The 15,857-nt window shown below is 37.5% G+C and overlaps 1 protein-coding gene and 1 long non-coding RNA gene across 5 annotated transcripts in view; one reads left to right on the top strand and one right to left on the bottom strand.

Moving 5' to 3' along the window:
- LOC102972156 (disks large homolog 2) overlaps window positions 1-15,857 on the bottom strand; it is a 768,935-nt gene that overhangs the window by 264,938 nt on the left and 488,140 nt on the right. The window lies entirely within an intron of this gene.
- LOC122231456 overlaps window positions 1-15,857 on the top strand; it is a 72,192-nt gene that overhangs the window by 25,668 nt on the left and 30,667 nt on the right. For 2 of the 3 annotated variants that reach the window (XR_006208711.1, XR_006208710.1), the window contains exon 2: window positions 10,482-10,604. The exons of the other annotated variant lie outside the window; for it this stretch is intronic. This is a non-coding gene — a long non-coding RNA (uncharacterized LOC122231456). The remainder of the gene's footprint in view (window positions 1-10,481; window positions 10,605-15,857) is intronic. 3 annotated transcript variants of the gene reach the window in all.

Below are 15,857 nucleotides of genomic sequence, written 5' to 3'. Positions count from 1 at the left end.
GTCTGGGTATAGATTGAAAGTATGGCTGATGGAAGTTACCTATGGACCAGGTGTGAAGTATGAGAGAGAGAATTCAAGGATGACACCAGATTTTTTGGCCTGAGCAACTGGAAAAATGGAATTGCCACTGAAGTGAGAATGAATGTAAGAGTTGCTGGTAGTAGGCAGTGGAAGATTAAGAGCTCAATTTTGGAGATGTTATGTTTAAGATCTTATTAGACAATCAAGAAGAGAACTCAAATGGGAAGTTGAACATGGATCTGGACCTCCTAGCAGAGTGTCGGTGCCCCAACTTGAGACTGCAATGAGACTCATTAGCACAGACATGGAGTTTAGAACCAGGAGACTGGATGAGACCAACAAGGGGTCAGTCACGAATATAAATGAGAGGACTAAGCCTAGGGACATTCCAAATCAGAGGTCTTGGAAGTGAGGGAAAACCCACAAAAATTACTGAAAACTGGAAACCAAAAAAGATAGAAAAATCATGCAAATGTGGGTCATATAAGCCAAGGGATACAAGTATTCCAAGGAGAAAAGAATAATCAACTATATAAAATTTTGGTTGGAAAATAAAATGATGACTGAGAAGTGATGATGGAGGTAATTTGTGGCACTGGGAATACAAAGTAGTTTTGGGAAGCACTGTAGAGAGGACCTGATAGACTCAAGAGAGAATGAAAGAAGAAAAACTGGACACATAAAGAGAATTTTTCCCATGAGCATTGTTGGAAGCAAAGTTTGATTGTTTTAAGATTGGATAAATAGCAGTATGATTTTTTCTTTGAAGAGGTTGATCTAACAGAGAAGGAAATGTTGACAATGCACAAGAGAGGAGAGAGAATTACTAAATCAAAGTCTCCTTCAGTAAAATAAAGGAGAAGACATGGGGAGTCCATCTACAGCACCAGAAGAGAATTCACAGATGCAGATAGGTAGGCAGATAGGTAGATAGGTAAGAACTTGTGGAAATTCTCTTTTGATTACACAAAGGAAAATGGAAAGCAAGCTCATTAGCTGAGATGATGGTAAGGAAGGAGTTATTAAAGGTATGAAATGGAGAAAAATGAAATAGTCATGTAGGAGACAGCGAATCTACAAAGGAGATATAGTATGATTTCCATGTAGTAGTAACTGAGATTCAGAAAGGGTGAATACCTTGACCAAAATGTTCCATCTAGCGACAGAATAAATAGGAAAATCTAGGTCTCTCAAATCTTGGCCCTTTGACCAGATTATTTTTTCTCTATACTGTACAATAGAGATTGTTTGTTCAGGGAGTTTCCAATAGAAATGTGAAGTTTCATAACCAAGTACAATTAAAGTCTTTTTAATCCTGCACAAATCATCAATGATTTTATATATTTAAAGTCTATTTCACAGCTTTCAGTTATGGAGTCAAATGCAAAGGGAAATAAAGAATGCAGTAATACAATTCAACTGAATCTTGTCTCTGTCCTTTTTCTCTCTCTTCCTTGCTCACCCCATTAAAGATGCCTTTATCCTAAACATGGAGCTTATTTAGTTAAAAATGCTAAGTTTATAATTGGAAGAAATTTATCCTGAATTATCCAAATGACTATCTTAATTCTCTACCAGTAGACTATCTTAGAAAAATACTAGCAGCAAAAAACATTTATTAAAATCAATGTTGGGGCATCTGGGTGGCTCAGTCATTTAAGAGTGCAACTCTTGATTTCGGCTCAGAGCATCATCTCGTGGTTCATGAGTTTGAGCCCCGCACTGTTAGTGCAGAGCTTGAGATTCTCTTTCCCTCTCTCTTCGCCCCTCCCCTGCTCATGCATTCTCTCTCTCTCTCTCTCTCTCTCTCAAAATAAATAAATAAACTAAACAAAAATCAATGGTGACTTATTTTAAATGGGAGAGGGGAGAGTTTCTAACATTAATTTTTTTTTTTAATTTTTTTTTAACGTTTATTTATTTTTGAGACAGAGAGAGACAGAGCATGAACGGGGGAGGGTCAGAGAGAGAGGGAGACACAGAATCTGAAACAGGCTCCAGGCTCTGAGCACTCAGCACAGAGCCTGACGCGGGGCTCGAACTCACGGACCGCGAGATCGTGACCTGAGCCGAAGTCGGACGCTCAACCCACTGAGCCACCCAGGCGCCCCTAACATTAACTTTTTAATGAGTGTCTACTGTGTTATAAACACTCATTTATAAATACTCATTGAAAGACAGTGGAGTTCTTGCTTTACATTAAATGTCAAGTATATTTAATGAGAGGATTTGAAATACAAATAATGAATCTGACTTCTGTCTTGCTTAATTATGTTTATTTGCTGTGTTGAAATGTTCTACATTCAGGACATTATAGAGAAGCAGCACATCTGTTAATTAAAGTTGGCAAATGGCAGGAGTAACGTTTATCATTTGCACTGAAAAGGTAAAGGGCTCTTGTCATGGCTGCTGCTAAATAAAACAAGAGTCTCTTGAGAAAGATCACATTCCTTTCCTCACTTTGGTGTCTGCCCTGCTGGCTCCTGATCTGGTGATTAGAGAATGGGAAGACCAGTGGTTAAGGGCCTTACTTGTGATTGCCAAAATGTGTCAAGGAAGAGGTATGAGTGTTTCACTGAAACACAAGACACAAGAGGAAGGATTCACAGGAAAATAGTTCACTCTGGCTAAAAGAAGCAAAGAAAGTACAGAGTTTGATGTGAGATAGATACAGGGACAATGTTGACAAAGTCTAGGCCCAGGATGGAAAAGATGCAATTAACACCAGTGATAATTTAATTTGTAATTATTTATTCTTCTAATTATAATAATAGCTTTCAATAAAAAAGGGGAAAAATTAATTTGCTTCCAGGAAAATGTAATAATACATTGGGTGAGTACTAGAATATATTTCTAGCTGCTAAAAACTAGGATAGTTTACATGTCAGGTCCGTTTGTTCATGAGAAAATTTAAATGAATGTTGCCTATGATTAACATTCAAAATGTAAATTATTATATTGTAAGATCTTATCTACTTTTACCTTATTACAAAGAAGGTAATTTTATATACATAAAACAACATTTATTTAATGTAGCTTGTTAAAATAAATACAGTAAAATTAACTAAAAAAGAATACAATATTTTTTTTTTTACCAATTAATATATTTAACATACCCAGCATAAATTACGTATTGGATTAGTGACTGTAAAACTGAAAGTACTCAAAACTGAGTCTCACTGGATACTGAGAATATGGGATGCTTATCAGAATTCAAGTCAGTCCAGTGGATGAGGTTCATAAGCAAGCAGTAAATACCAGGTATGAAGATGATGACAACTGGGTTTGCAACTGAATATTTTCAAATATATAAATAAAAATACACACACACACACACACACACACACACACAGCATTGTTAACGTAATAGACTCTATGCATCTAGAAAGCACATTTAGATTTCTAAACAATGGATCTATGTAAGGATAATCTATTACCTTTCCAGACTCAACAAATAAACAAATTCAATGGTCATTGATAAGATAGATTAATGGAGCACATATTAACTGGCTAGGAGACTGAGGCCTTGTAATAAATATGTAAGTGGACATGAAATGGTTAACCACACAAACCCTACAGGTCAGGTATTAGATCATTTAGACATTAGAGACAACTCTGCTTCTGAGAGGAAGGGGGACAGAGAGAGACAGTGAGGCTACAGGAAATGACTGTAGTGAAAATATTCTTCTGAGTAAGGAAGAGCTGTAGAGGAGAGACTCTCCTGCTGGCACACAGAAGGGATCAGGTTCTCTTCCTACATGACGTCAAGGTTATCTATGCAAGTGTTTGCTCCCACGGTCTCAGCAGCAGAAAAAGAAGTGTTTAGTCATGGACAGCTATGATGGAAATTTCAGCACAACGAGAAGAGAGAAGGTCATAACTGCTCAATTCTCTAGACCGCACTGTCTGTGGGACAGCAAACAGATAGTGCTATGCAGACATGGCAGTGAAGTGCAACTCAGTCTACATATCCTTTGAATTTACACATGAAAGCTGAGAATTATGTGTAGTATATGTGTCTGGGAAACAGACTGGCACAGAGACAGAGAAAAGTAGGAAGATGTTGGAGAGGCCAGCCCTGGCTCAGAACCAAGACAAAGGTGACTGATTCCTTCAGCCAATAAAGGCAAGGCACTTCAGCAATCACCAGAAAGGGGGTGCAGTAGTTAACATCAGAACCTCGCTGCAGTTATAGTTCCAGGGGAGCCGTATATTTTGTACTTTGCTAGATACTGGCAATTCCCCAGACACCGGTCCTCAGATCAGCCAGTCTTCAAATTAGCAGGTAACATTTTAGCCTATAAGAGCTGTCCTGCCAACCCTTCCCACTAGAGAAAGGGACAAAAGACAGATTATTTTTCCAATCCTTTCCTTTCTGGCAAAGGACAATTATTTTCCCAAGAGCCTTCCATTGTCTTTCCTGCATTCCCCCCGCCCCCCACCAAAGCCATTATTAGTATTTTTTTTTCTCATAGTGAAGCATGGGAGTTACATAATTAAGGATGAGAAGAGAATAAGACTGTCCTAAAATGTGGATTTGGGTGATCAGTAGGCTCTCTTACTAGTTAAAGGTTTATTCCTATACATCCCTTTAACAAAATTACAAATTACTACAAGCCATGGACTTTCACAGTTAGGCTCAAAGAATTGGAAATTAATTTGGAAAATATCAAGGTTCTACTGCATATATTTTTGCTCCTGTAAAGATTAAACTGTGTCATTCACTCCTCAGCATGTTTAGTTTTCAACCCATCCTTTGGTTAACTTAATAAACTCTAGAGACAAAAGAGTACTTCCAAGCATCATTATGGAAAGGCACCATCCACTTAGAGTTAGCTGAGATAACCCACACTTTAAGTGCCCAGAGTGAAATCCAGAAAGCACACCATACTTCAGAGCCATGCCTAACAGGAGCCTGTCACTGCCTGTGTGGGCCCATGTTTCTTTTTCAGACGTGAACTTAACAGTGCTTTGTGTGTTAAAGAGGACAAACAGCTATTCACGTGTAATTATATAATTGCTAAGTACATAATATTGCCAAATGCATTTATTTTTAGTAAATGCTTCAAAAGGCTGAGATATGTGGCTAACTTCATAATTTCTGTGTTAAAGAAAACAAACAAAGCAGCAATAAAAAAATATGAAGAAACATCATAATTTTAAATCCAGGCTCTGAAGCTGGACTTTCTGGTTTGAGTCCTGAGTCTTCCTCTTGTGAGCTGTGAACCTGAGCAGACTGCTTTACATCTTTGTCTCAGATTCCTCATCTGCAAAAGTAGGTAATAACTCATAGGGTTCTGGTGATGATTAAATGAGCTAATATGTACAAAACACTGAGACAGTATCTGACACCATAGAAAGCACTCAATAAATGTAATGCAAAATAGTTTTGAACATAAACAAATAGAAATATTTCCTATCTCTATAATCTAATACTGGGACCATAATACTGAGTCAGCTTCCTAAGGGAGCCTTAGAGTTCATTCTTAACTAGAAAATATAATGTGTATAACAAAACAACTGTTATATTTAGCCATTCAGCTTTCTTCAGCAAGTATTTATTGAGCATATACTTTGTGTCAGACTATGTCTTAGGCCCTACAGATACATAAAGTACTAGTACAGAAATATAAGTGATATATTCTATATTAAACATAAGGTACATGTGTGGCAAATGTACCTATGCTTATAATTATCATCATCTCTCCCATTTACTGAGCATCTATTTTGTGCCTGGTTATCTACCAGGAGGTTCTGTCTGTATTATCTTGCTTATATAACTTACTTTTGAGGTATTATATGATCCTCATTTTCATCCTGAGGATACTGAGGCTCTGAAAGTTTAGACATTTTTCCCAAGATCTGTACAGGAAGTGGGAGAGCTGGAATTCAAACCCAGGTTAGTTTGATTCCAGAGGTGGTGCTCTCATACTTTCTGACATTTCCTTGGCTCTTCTTGACTGAATTCCTATTAACTTACACATTTCAAACAATTTGGATTGAATGAGACTGTGTTATTCACAGTCTGAAGCTTTTTAAAGCTAGAAAGTCATCACTTAACAAATGATTATTTTATGGTCCAGAGTGGCTCTACGGTACTTCTTACAGAGGTAAGCTAGGGACTCAAAGCAGGATCCAAGATGGCCACTAAAAGCATAATGATAGGGACAACCCATTGTGTTTGAAAGCAGTGTCTTTAAACAGAGGTTGAAATAAGAAAGTGGAGTCTTTCAAATACTGGGGACAAAGGGGCAGGTACCGTAAATAATTTGTGAGTATCAGAACCAGAGATTCTGTGATGGTGTTAACCCTAGAATTTTCTAAGGGAGCTAGTTTCATGAAAGGTTTGCGGGGCTTCTTGGAGAGTTTCTCTGACCACATACATATCCACACCACACACACACACACACACACACACACACACACACACACACACACACACCACTCTCACATGTTCTCCATCCTCATCAGACAGAAAAGTTGGAGCCAGGTCATCTGTACTTGAATACTGATCATGATGTCTGTTGTCACTATTGACTTTGGTCGATACAAAAGAGAAAGCTAACAACTGTGTCCACCAACTATTACTCAAGGATATAATTAGTATAGAATTTAGGTTAGAAAATGGCTATATGGAGGTAACCATAAAAAGATCCAATTTCAAATAAAATTTTTGCTGATTATAAACTTTTCTTATTTTGGGAGAAAGATTCTGCAGTTCTTAATAAAAAATTCTGTAGCCTAACTGGTCTCTTTGCTTCCCATCAACTATGCCTATAACTATTAGACTAATCTTCCAGTAGACTAATCTGCTATTTTTGTTGGTTTTCACTAGGATATAGTACAGCCTTCTTAGTCTGTCATTTAATGCTGCCGACTCTTACGCATGATACTCCTTTCCACATTTAAGTTCTGGTCACTACTTCCAGTGTGTGTGGGTTTTCCCCATACTACCAAGAAGTTTTCCAACACCAACTGGGTGTCTTACAATTCAACTCAATTCTGACACTCTACCTGGAGATAGCATCAGGTTATTGATAATAATTATTAATAATATATTAATAAATCATTAAATACATGTTATTAATTCTATAGTAATTATATTTAATATATTAGTAATTATAATATTAATATATTATGAATTAAATGTTAATGATAATTAATAGTATGACTAAGGGTTCAGTTCTGTCCTCTATTTTAGACACCAATACCAAGTACAGGTTGCTAACTATATTTCTAACTGACTGGCTATAAATAGAAGTTCTCACAACCCCCTCCTTGGGTTTGATTAATTTGCTAAAGCTGCTCAAAGAATTCAAGAAACCAGTTTACTCACTGGATAACTGGTTTAGTACAAGAGACATCAAAGGATTCATATCAACAGTGAGATGAAGGGGTTTCCTTTTTTTTTTTTTAATGTTTATTTATTTTTGAGAGACAAAGCATGAGCAGGGGAGGGGCAGAAATAGAGGGTGACACAAAATCTGAAACAGGCTCCAGGCTCTGAACTGTCAGCATGGAGCCCAATGCGGGGCTTGAACTCGTGAACTCGTGATCATGACTTGAAGTTGGACGTGTAACTGACTGAGCCACCCAGGTGCCCCCAGATGAAGGAGTTTCTGTCCTCATGGAATTTGGGACATTGCACTGTGACACTGTGAAACATTCTGGTTTACAAACCTGGAAGCTGTCCCCAGTCCTTTTGGGTTTTTATGAAGGCTTCATTACATAGGAATGATTTCTTAAATCTTTGGCCATTAGGGATCGACCTCAATCTCCAGCCCCTTTTCCCATCCTGGAGATCAGGGATAGGACTGAAAGTTCCAACCCTTGAATCACATGGTAGGCTCCAGTGGGCAGCCAATCCCCTCAAGCTCGGGCTAAAAGTCACCTCATTAACATAACAAAAGAAAACGTTTTAAGGGTTTTAGGAGCCTTTTGCCAGAAAGTGGGAGGAAGACCGATGTATTCCTTCTTATAAATCACAATCACATACATTGTATTCAATTACTACCAAAGAAATGCCCTGCTGGTCAGTCCCTCGGTGGACCCGAACCCTTGATCCTTGAGTTTACCAGCCACATCTCCTTTCTACAACTTTACAGATCTAGGCTCAGGCTGTTTCCTCTTATTATTTAATCACATTTATCCAAATCTCGCTGGTTTATAGCACAGTACAGTATGAATGAAATCATACATGAGTCATACATGAAATCCAGCTTTTCCCCTTAATGGCTGGGTGGTCTGGGGTAGATTACTTAGTCTCTCCAAGTCTGTTTTCTAATCCATAGAATGAAGAGAATGCAGGTATGTATCTCAGAGGCCTGTTTGAAGATTAAAGAGAACAATGTATGTATCTGTTTAGCTCAGTGTTTGGCATATAAGGGCTTAAATAAAAGTAACTTAAAAAAAATAAATATCACAGTTTCAATTCTACTTCTTAGGTTGATCACTCTGATTTTGATTATATCTTTCTCCTCTTTACTCATAGTACTGCCTGCAATTGTATCATTTATATAGTTTCCTAGGCTGTTTATCATTTTGTAACATTATATACTTTTTAAGTTTATTTATTTATTTCCAGAGAGACAGAGACAGTGTGAGTGGGGGAGGGGCAGAGAGAGGGAGAGAGAATCCCAAATAGGCTCTGTACTGTCAGCACAGAATCTGATGTAGGGCTTGAAGTCACAAGACAATAAAATCATGACCTGAGTCAAAACTGAAAGTTGGACGCTTGACCAACTGAGTTACCCAGGCACCTCTGCAACATAATATTTTTATGGATAGAAGTGCTGACCTTTTGGTGGAGAAGAAACAATAAAATAGATGCTCTCAATGGCCACAGAGAAAATATACTTCACAGGACATGTCCATTTATTTTCATTGATTGATTGAGTGGTTAATTGATTGCTACATTTACTAGTTAAGTACACATGCATTGAGTATCTCATATATTCCAGACACAGAGATAAATCAGAATGATTCTGGTTTAAAGGAGAGAATAAGAAGTACATAAATTATTCTTATGCAAAAATCATAGTGTCTATATGGATAAAGCACAAGGATAGTTTCAAAGACAGAAAGACAGTAACTAGGGAGCTGTACCGAGGAAGAAGCCTTGAGTGTTCTTGAAGGACAGGTTGTATAAGGTGATTGGGAGCTAAGAGGTATGAAGTGGATGGCTGAGTGGCGGAGGGTACATTCTAAAACAAGGCACATGCAGGAGCACACTCTTGGGGTTGGAGAGAGCAAGTACCCAGGGTGAACAGCAAGGGAACGTCAATCATGTGGGGGCACTGAAAAGCTCTTTTCAAAATTCACATGACCCTCTGGGGCTTCCCTTTAATTAACACAACTGTGACTCTGGAGACTTTAGTAAATGCCTTTGCTTTCCAGCTGTTTTTATTGATTTTTGGTTGTAGGACTTTGATTTTCATGGGTCCTCCCTGGATTCATTGTTCAACAAGTTACATCATGCCCTTGTCCTGACACACTACCTATTTCTTTGAGAAGTGATTGCCCTCTCTTGGAGAGGTTCCTGTTGACACAAAATTTTGAAATGTCATATGGGACCTTGGAGTGCTTTGTGCTCATAGTGAACAGTAAAATTTATACCTGTAGCTGAGGTGGACCAGCCAAACTGCTGTTTTTCACTAGGAAGGTTCTCTAAAGGATACCCAGGAACCCAAATTAGTAATGACAACATTGATAGTAATTACAGGTTAGTCCAGCTTTGTCCCAGATCAGAACCCACAAGCAGGCATTAGAAGGGGAATCCTGAAGTTCTTGAAGATGTTCTATTGAATCATCTCAGCATGGATAATATTGAGATGATTTGTGATTTTTGGAGGGCAGAGAGGATATACTGACTTTCCATGCAAGTGTGATTTCTGTTCTTTTATCTAAACTCTACAGCATTGACAGTGCTATTACTTAATCAACAAAGTCAATGCCTTTAAGACCTTGAGGTGGACAAAACCATCAGGATCTTCTTGTGAGTTCCTGAACTTCTGTGGACATGGTCAGTTCCTTTCATGATAATGACAATGGCGAACTTAAATACAGAGATTAAGTATTATTATGTGGCACCCGCTTAGAAATTTTGAAAATCTGGGTCAGGGTCTGTGATATGGTTTAGACCAAGTAGGTTATTTTCCTCTTCCCATCCACCAAACTGGCTTTTTGAGCAGAACCTTCCTGTCAACCCTGAAGGCAAAGCTCCCTAAAAAGGGCTTCCAATAATACCATTTAAGTAGCTTGGGACATCAGTTTTCATGCATGGTGTAATTTATTACCTGCTGATATGTCATTGTTGGTGGTGATATGTATTATAAAATGTTAGTAATTTTTTCAGGGTAGTAACTATATTCAAAGAACTGAAATTTGGTATTGGTTTTTAATAAATATGAATCAAGGTGGTTTTTATAATAACTTCATGCTTACAATCTCTTGCATTCCAGATTGCTTGCTTGATTAGGAATGGATGGAGTGATGTTATCATGAACGCATAGAAAGCCCCACAGAACATACAACCCATCTCACTTATGTCACAGCCCAGGGGGCATCATGTAACTATCCACCATGTGAGTTTCAGGGAAAATGTGAATAATCACCATATTTCATCAATTGTAAGACGTAATTTTTTCACATTTTTACATCTCTGAAAAAGAGATGCATCTTACAGTCAATGTCTATAGCCTTATAATCATAATAGGCAAGTTTTAAAAAAAAATTAATGAAATATAAAACAACACTGCATCTTATATTGGTTGCATTTTGATTAAAGGTTAATTACTCCAGGACCCCCAAATTTCCACTCCTTGCTTGGAAATTTCTCTCCAGTCAGGCTCATTGGTCACTAAAATACTGCCTTCAAAGTTAGTCTTCCTCTCTCTCTGGGAGTATATAAGTATATATACTTATATATATTAATAATTATTATTAATTATTTTTGAGAGAGAGGGAGACAGAGCATGAGCAGAGAAGGGGCAGAGAGAGAGGGAGACATAGAATCCAAAGCAGGCTCCAGGCTCTGAGCTGTCAGCGCAGACCCAGACACAGGGCTCGAACCCATGGACCACGAGATCATGACCTGAGCTGAAGTTGGATGCTTAACTGACTGAGCAACTCAGGCACCCCACTAGTCCTTTTATATTAATAACTCATTTTGAAATATATCGAGTGTTTATTTTATATCAGATCTCATATTCTTGTAAAATGTTTCCATTTATAAAATAGATATTATACCTAAGCCCAGAGCATTCAGAACAGAAGATAAGCCAATGCTTGCCAAGCGTTTGAGCAAGAGCCTCTGAAAACTACTTTGGTGGATTTTTAACTGTGGTTAAGTTATTTAGAAATGAGAGGTCATTTCTAAATAAATGGGAGTGTGCCTCACACCAGTTTATCTAAAATCACAATAATATCACAAAGCCAGAAACATACATACAACTAGGCATCGACTACCACACCTTCTAGGACAGGTGCAAAGCTGGGAAAACCAGAGTAGGGGGTGATGGTAGTAGGCAGTTTCCTGCCCTACTAACTTCAGCTCCTAGACCTAGAGAGTGCTGATATCTAGTGATTGTTCAATATATGGCCATTGCAATGAATGACCACATCTAGTCAGTCAAAATCAGATAGAAGCAATCTGAATGAGTGGAGCTAAAGGGAAATGGAAATCACAAATGTCAGCCGCCCTTGAGGAGTGCATGGGGGAGGTAGAAGTCTAATGTCCCTGACCTTGCATTGGTTATGAGGTTAGATGGGAGTCACTATCTACCAATAACTAGGATTTATTATCTTCAAGGCACTATTCTACGAGCTTTACAAATATTAATTCATTTCACCTTCATAATAATTTTATAAAATAGCTACTATTATTATCTCCACTTTACTAATGAGGAGAAGCACCAAGAGCTTAAGTACCTTGCCCAAGCTCTCACAGCTGAAAAATGACAGATTTAGAAGTGGAACACAGGGAGGCTGGCTCCAGAATCTGTGCTTAGGCCACTCTACTACAGTGCCTCTTTATTTACCCAGCAGGTGCTCTGTAAATATTTTAGCCACTATAATCACAGCTCCTTTGAGGCCAGATGTGTGCAGTCTTCCCCAGCCTTGAAGAAAGACAAAGACTATAAAAAGTTAGGCTGGTGAGCCTGCCCTGTGAGTGTTGGCAGATAGGAAGGCATACATCCTGGATTTTACTTGGACATGATCCAGGTTTCTGGAAAGACCATTGAAAACTTTACCCCAAACTGCCTGTTCCATTATAGTATTAAAATGACATCTCCCTCCCTTCCACACCCCCACTTCCAGGCCAGAAAGAACTGATTGATGTTGGGGAAAATGTGCTGACTTTCTGTTTTTGTTTTGTTCTGTTTTGTTTGGTCCCTGGTGTTCAAAAAATGTAGCCTAAAGATAGCTCTAGGGAAATTTTCATAGTTAGATGTCAACTTAATTCTTGTATCAGAGTGTTTAAAACAATTCTTAGAAAGTCTCTATTTTCTCTCAAATTTTTGGGATTGAAAATTAACACCTTAATAGGACACAGAATCAACAGCAAATATTTTTTTCTAAAATTACTGTTAAATAAAGGTTAAATTAACTGAAACACTTAGAGATAGCAGACTTGTTTAGTAAATTCTCCTGATGTCTTAGTTTCTGTCTTAAAAAGGAGAAAAGGAGACCTAATCATAACCTTATTATTTTTTTAAATATTTTTCTTTTGAGATTTAAACTCCATACAAATGCTACTTTAGACATCAAAATACTGACTCCCGCATTGTTGTTTTATATCCAGAGAAGAAAAGGTTTTTAATTTGGGCTTCGCTTTGAATAGAAACCACAAAACTGTCCATTTGTGCATGATAGACTCCATCTGGACCCTGGTACCTGCCACTAACAACATGCCTTTAGTTGTAGCAGAGAGGTTAGAAGTTTTCCAAATACAGGATTTAAATTTGGTATGTAGTCAGATTCCTCAGACAAACATGGAAGTCAAATAGATCTTGTTTTTTTCCAGCCTTTGAGAGTGGGATGTCTTTGCTCCCAGTGACTAGCAAAGGGCCAGAACAAAGGAGGAACGATAAATATATTATTGGTTTTTTTCCAGCTGGATAGAGATAGGAAAGTATTGCCTGACCCTACCATGGAAAGCAAAGGCAACAGGATTATGATTGAAATACACACTCTGAAGTGATAGAGCAGGTTTGCCTGGGCTGCAGATGTGAGCAATAAATGACAAGTAAGCCCATGTGGAATCTTGAGGCCATTTGGTAGTATATAAAGTCTATTTCGCTTTCCTCGGTATCTGGATGGTGGCAAATGCTATTATCATATTTTCTTTTTATAAACAAAATGGGTATTAGGATCAATCTCAGCAGATTTTACTGAATGTTGTTGTCGGTTTGTTTGGTTTTTTTTTGCAATGAATTATGAGGTAATCAATCCTATTTGTGTCTGGTATTTCTTTGTGTTCCATGGCAATGCTGGATTGTGTTCTTTCTTCTTATCAGTTTGAAAAATGAGGAAAAACGAAACTGTGCCTGTCTTTAATTCTGTTATCAACAATTGAGGGAAAACATATGTGCTATGTATTTTGCCAAGGCTCTATTTTGTAAATAAACTGTCACTGGTAATTTTGGGGAGTGTTTCTGATTCATTACTAGCAATGATGCTGCATATTCTTTTTTAGAACCTTACTTTCTGACACATATTTCCTTTTGACTCTTTCATCATCTTCTATAATTTCCCAACATTCTTCTTTATTTATAGTAAATACAATTATAATTCAATGTGCTATAAATACTACTGTTGAATACCTATTCTGTGCCTAACACTGTTCTGGTTGCTGAAGATAAACTAATAAAATAAAGCAGTCAAGGTTCTTATTTTCATGGAGCCTATTTTCAAATGTGAGAATACCATAAGCAAACAAATAAGATTGATAAGTGCTATGGAGAAATTTAAACAAGCTATTGTTTTAGTAGCGTGCTATCATGGCCAAGAACAGGGACAGTACAGTCAGACCAGGGGTTGAATCACAGCTCCAACACTACCTTGCTGTGTGATCCAAGTCATTTTAGTCTTTCTGTGCCTTGGTTTCTTCATCTGTAAAATGGGAACAATCATAGCCCTGACCTCAGAAGCTTGCTTTAGGGATTATATGGTTATATAGGGAAAGCACTTAGAACAGTGCTTGGCATATACTGGGCACTTTACATCATTAGTTTTCATTATTTTAGTAGTTAACATTTACTGAGCACTTTCTATGAGCCAGGAATTATGATTATGATGTATTCATCAAATTACCATATAAAGAATGCATTATTAACTCCTTTTCACAGTTGAAGGATCTAAAGGTCAGAGAGGCTAAATAACTTTCACAAGATTAGGTAGCTAGCAAGTACCAGGAACATGTAAGACTTCTGCTCTGTCCTCAAACATCTGTCTGTCTCTCTTTATAAGAAGTAAGTTTTATTTTTTCCAAATATTTATTTTCTAGTGGCTTGGTGATTAAGTCTATTATATCCATAATCTCATGTTTGTGGCCAGAAAGATAATTCATATTTACTGATGAATTCATTTTTTCCTTTTAAATAATTATGCCTGTTTTGCTGCTACCTAAAACTAAGTTGTTCATTATGTTAACTACATATTTTATACACACTTGATGTTATTTTATTCAGATAGAATTCATTATCAACCAACTATGTTGCTCTTTAGAGGTTACATATACTTTTCTATGGCATTTGTACTTTTTACATTAAATGCTTTGTGTAGAGAGCTTTAGAAACTACTTCCATTTGTGATGTCCCAAATTTTATCCATTTAGTTGAAATTCAAAACTGTTACTATTTTTTGTAATGACCTTTTCAGATGTCTTTCTCCTCTTCCTAATCACAGTTCCATTTAAACCAAATGACATGCAGAAATCCTCACTTCAGTGGTAATCTGCTTTCTTTTTATATCCAGTTTTAAACCATAATCACCACTCTCTTCCTTCAATTGCTCAGACACTTGGTGTATTTTATTAAGCAGCCATCTTGCTAGATTTAGGAAAAGTGCTCTTTTAGAGCAAAGGAGAGTTCTAAAGCCCCAGGGCTTAGAACAATGTAGCTCCACAGATTCTAAGACTAAACATATAACACATTTAATGAGGCTTTGAAGAGAAAGTGCTATCAAATTCATGAACTTGGCTTATACTAGTTGTATAACCATGAACTTTTTCTCCTTTCTAAAGAAGTGGGGAAAAGGAGAGGGCAGTAACTGAGATCTGACTGTTGCCACCCCCCCCCCACCCCAAGATGTGGTTACCTACTGTCTTCATGTTTACCTGTGATTTTCTGAGTCCTTTGAACAAGTTCATTCCTTAACATATGTGAACATTTCAGGATAGTATAAAGCAAGAACCCTCTTTTGCCTCCATCTAACATTTATCATGTATTTTTATTATCATCATTTTATTATCATTTAGAAATAGTATCAGCCTCTCCACATGTCCCAACCCATTTTCAAGATTCTCACTAGCACCCAAATCTTTACTGATTGACTGAGTCATTCATCAAACATTTATTGACTGTCTACTATGTTCACTCCCTTCCCCCATGAAACTCATACTCTGCGGAGAGACTGGATGTTTGTTTACTTGAATTACAAGATTGAGGGAAAAAATGCAACAATATTAGACACTGAGCTGGCACGGAGGAAGCAGTGGTATTCTACTGGGGATGCAGTGGTGCAGCCAGGAAGGCTTCCTGGAGGAGATGATCTCTAGCTTGTTCTTTGATAGAAGAGTTTGTCAAGTACACAGAGGAAGAAGGGAATTCTGGGAA

The sequence above is a fragment of the Panthera tigris genome, chromosome D1 (genome assembly GCF_018350195.1).
Source record: "Panthera tigris isolate Pti1 chromosome D1, P.tigris_Pti1_mat1.1, whole genome shotgun sequence".
NCBI lineage: Eukaryota > Metazoa > Chordata > Mammalia > Carnivora > Felidae > Panthera > Panthera tigris.
Note: the sequence above shows the minus strand (reverse complement) of the source record. Positions and strands in the feature narration are given on the sequence as shown.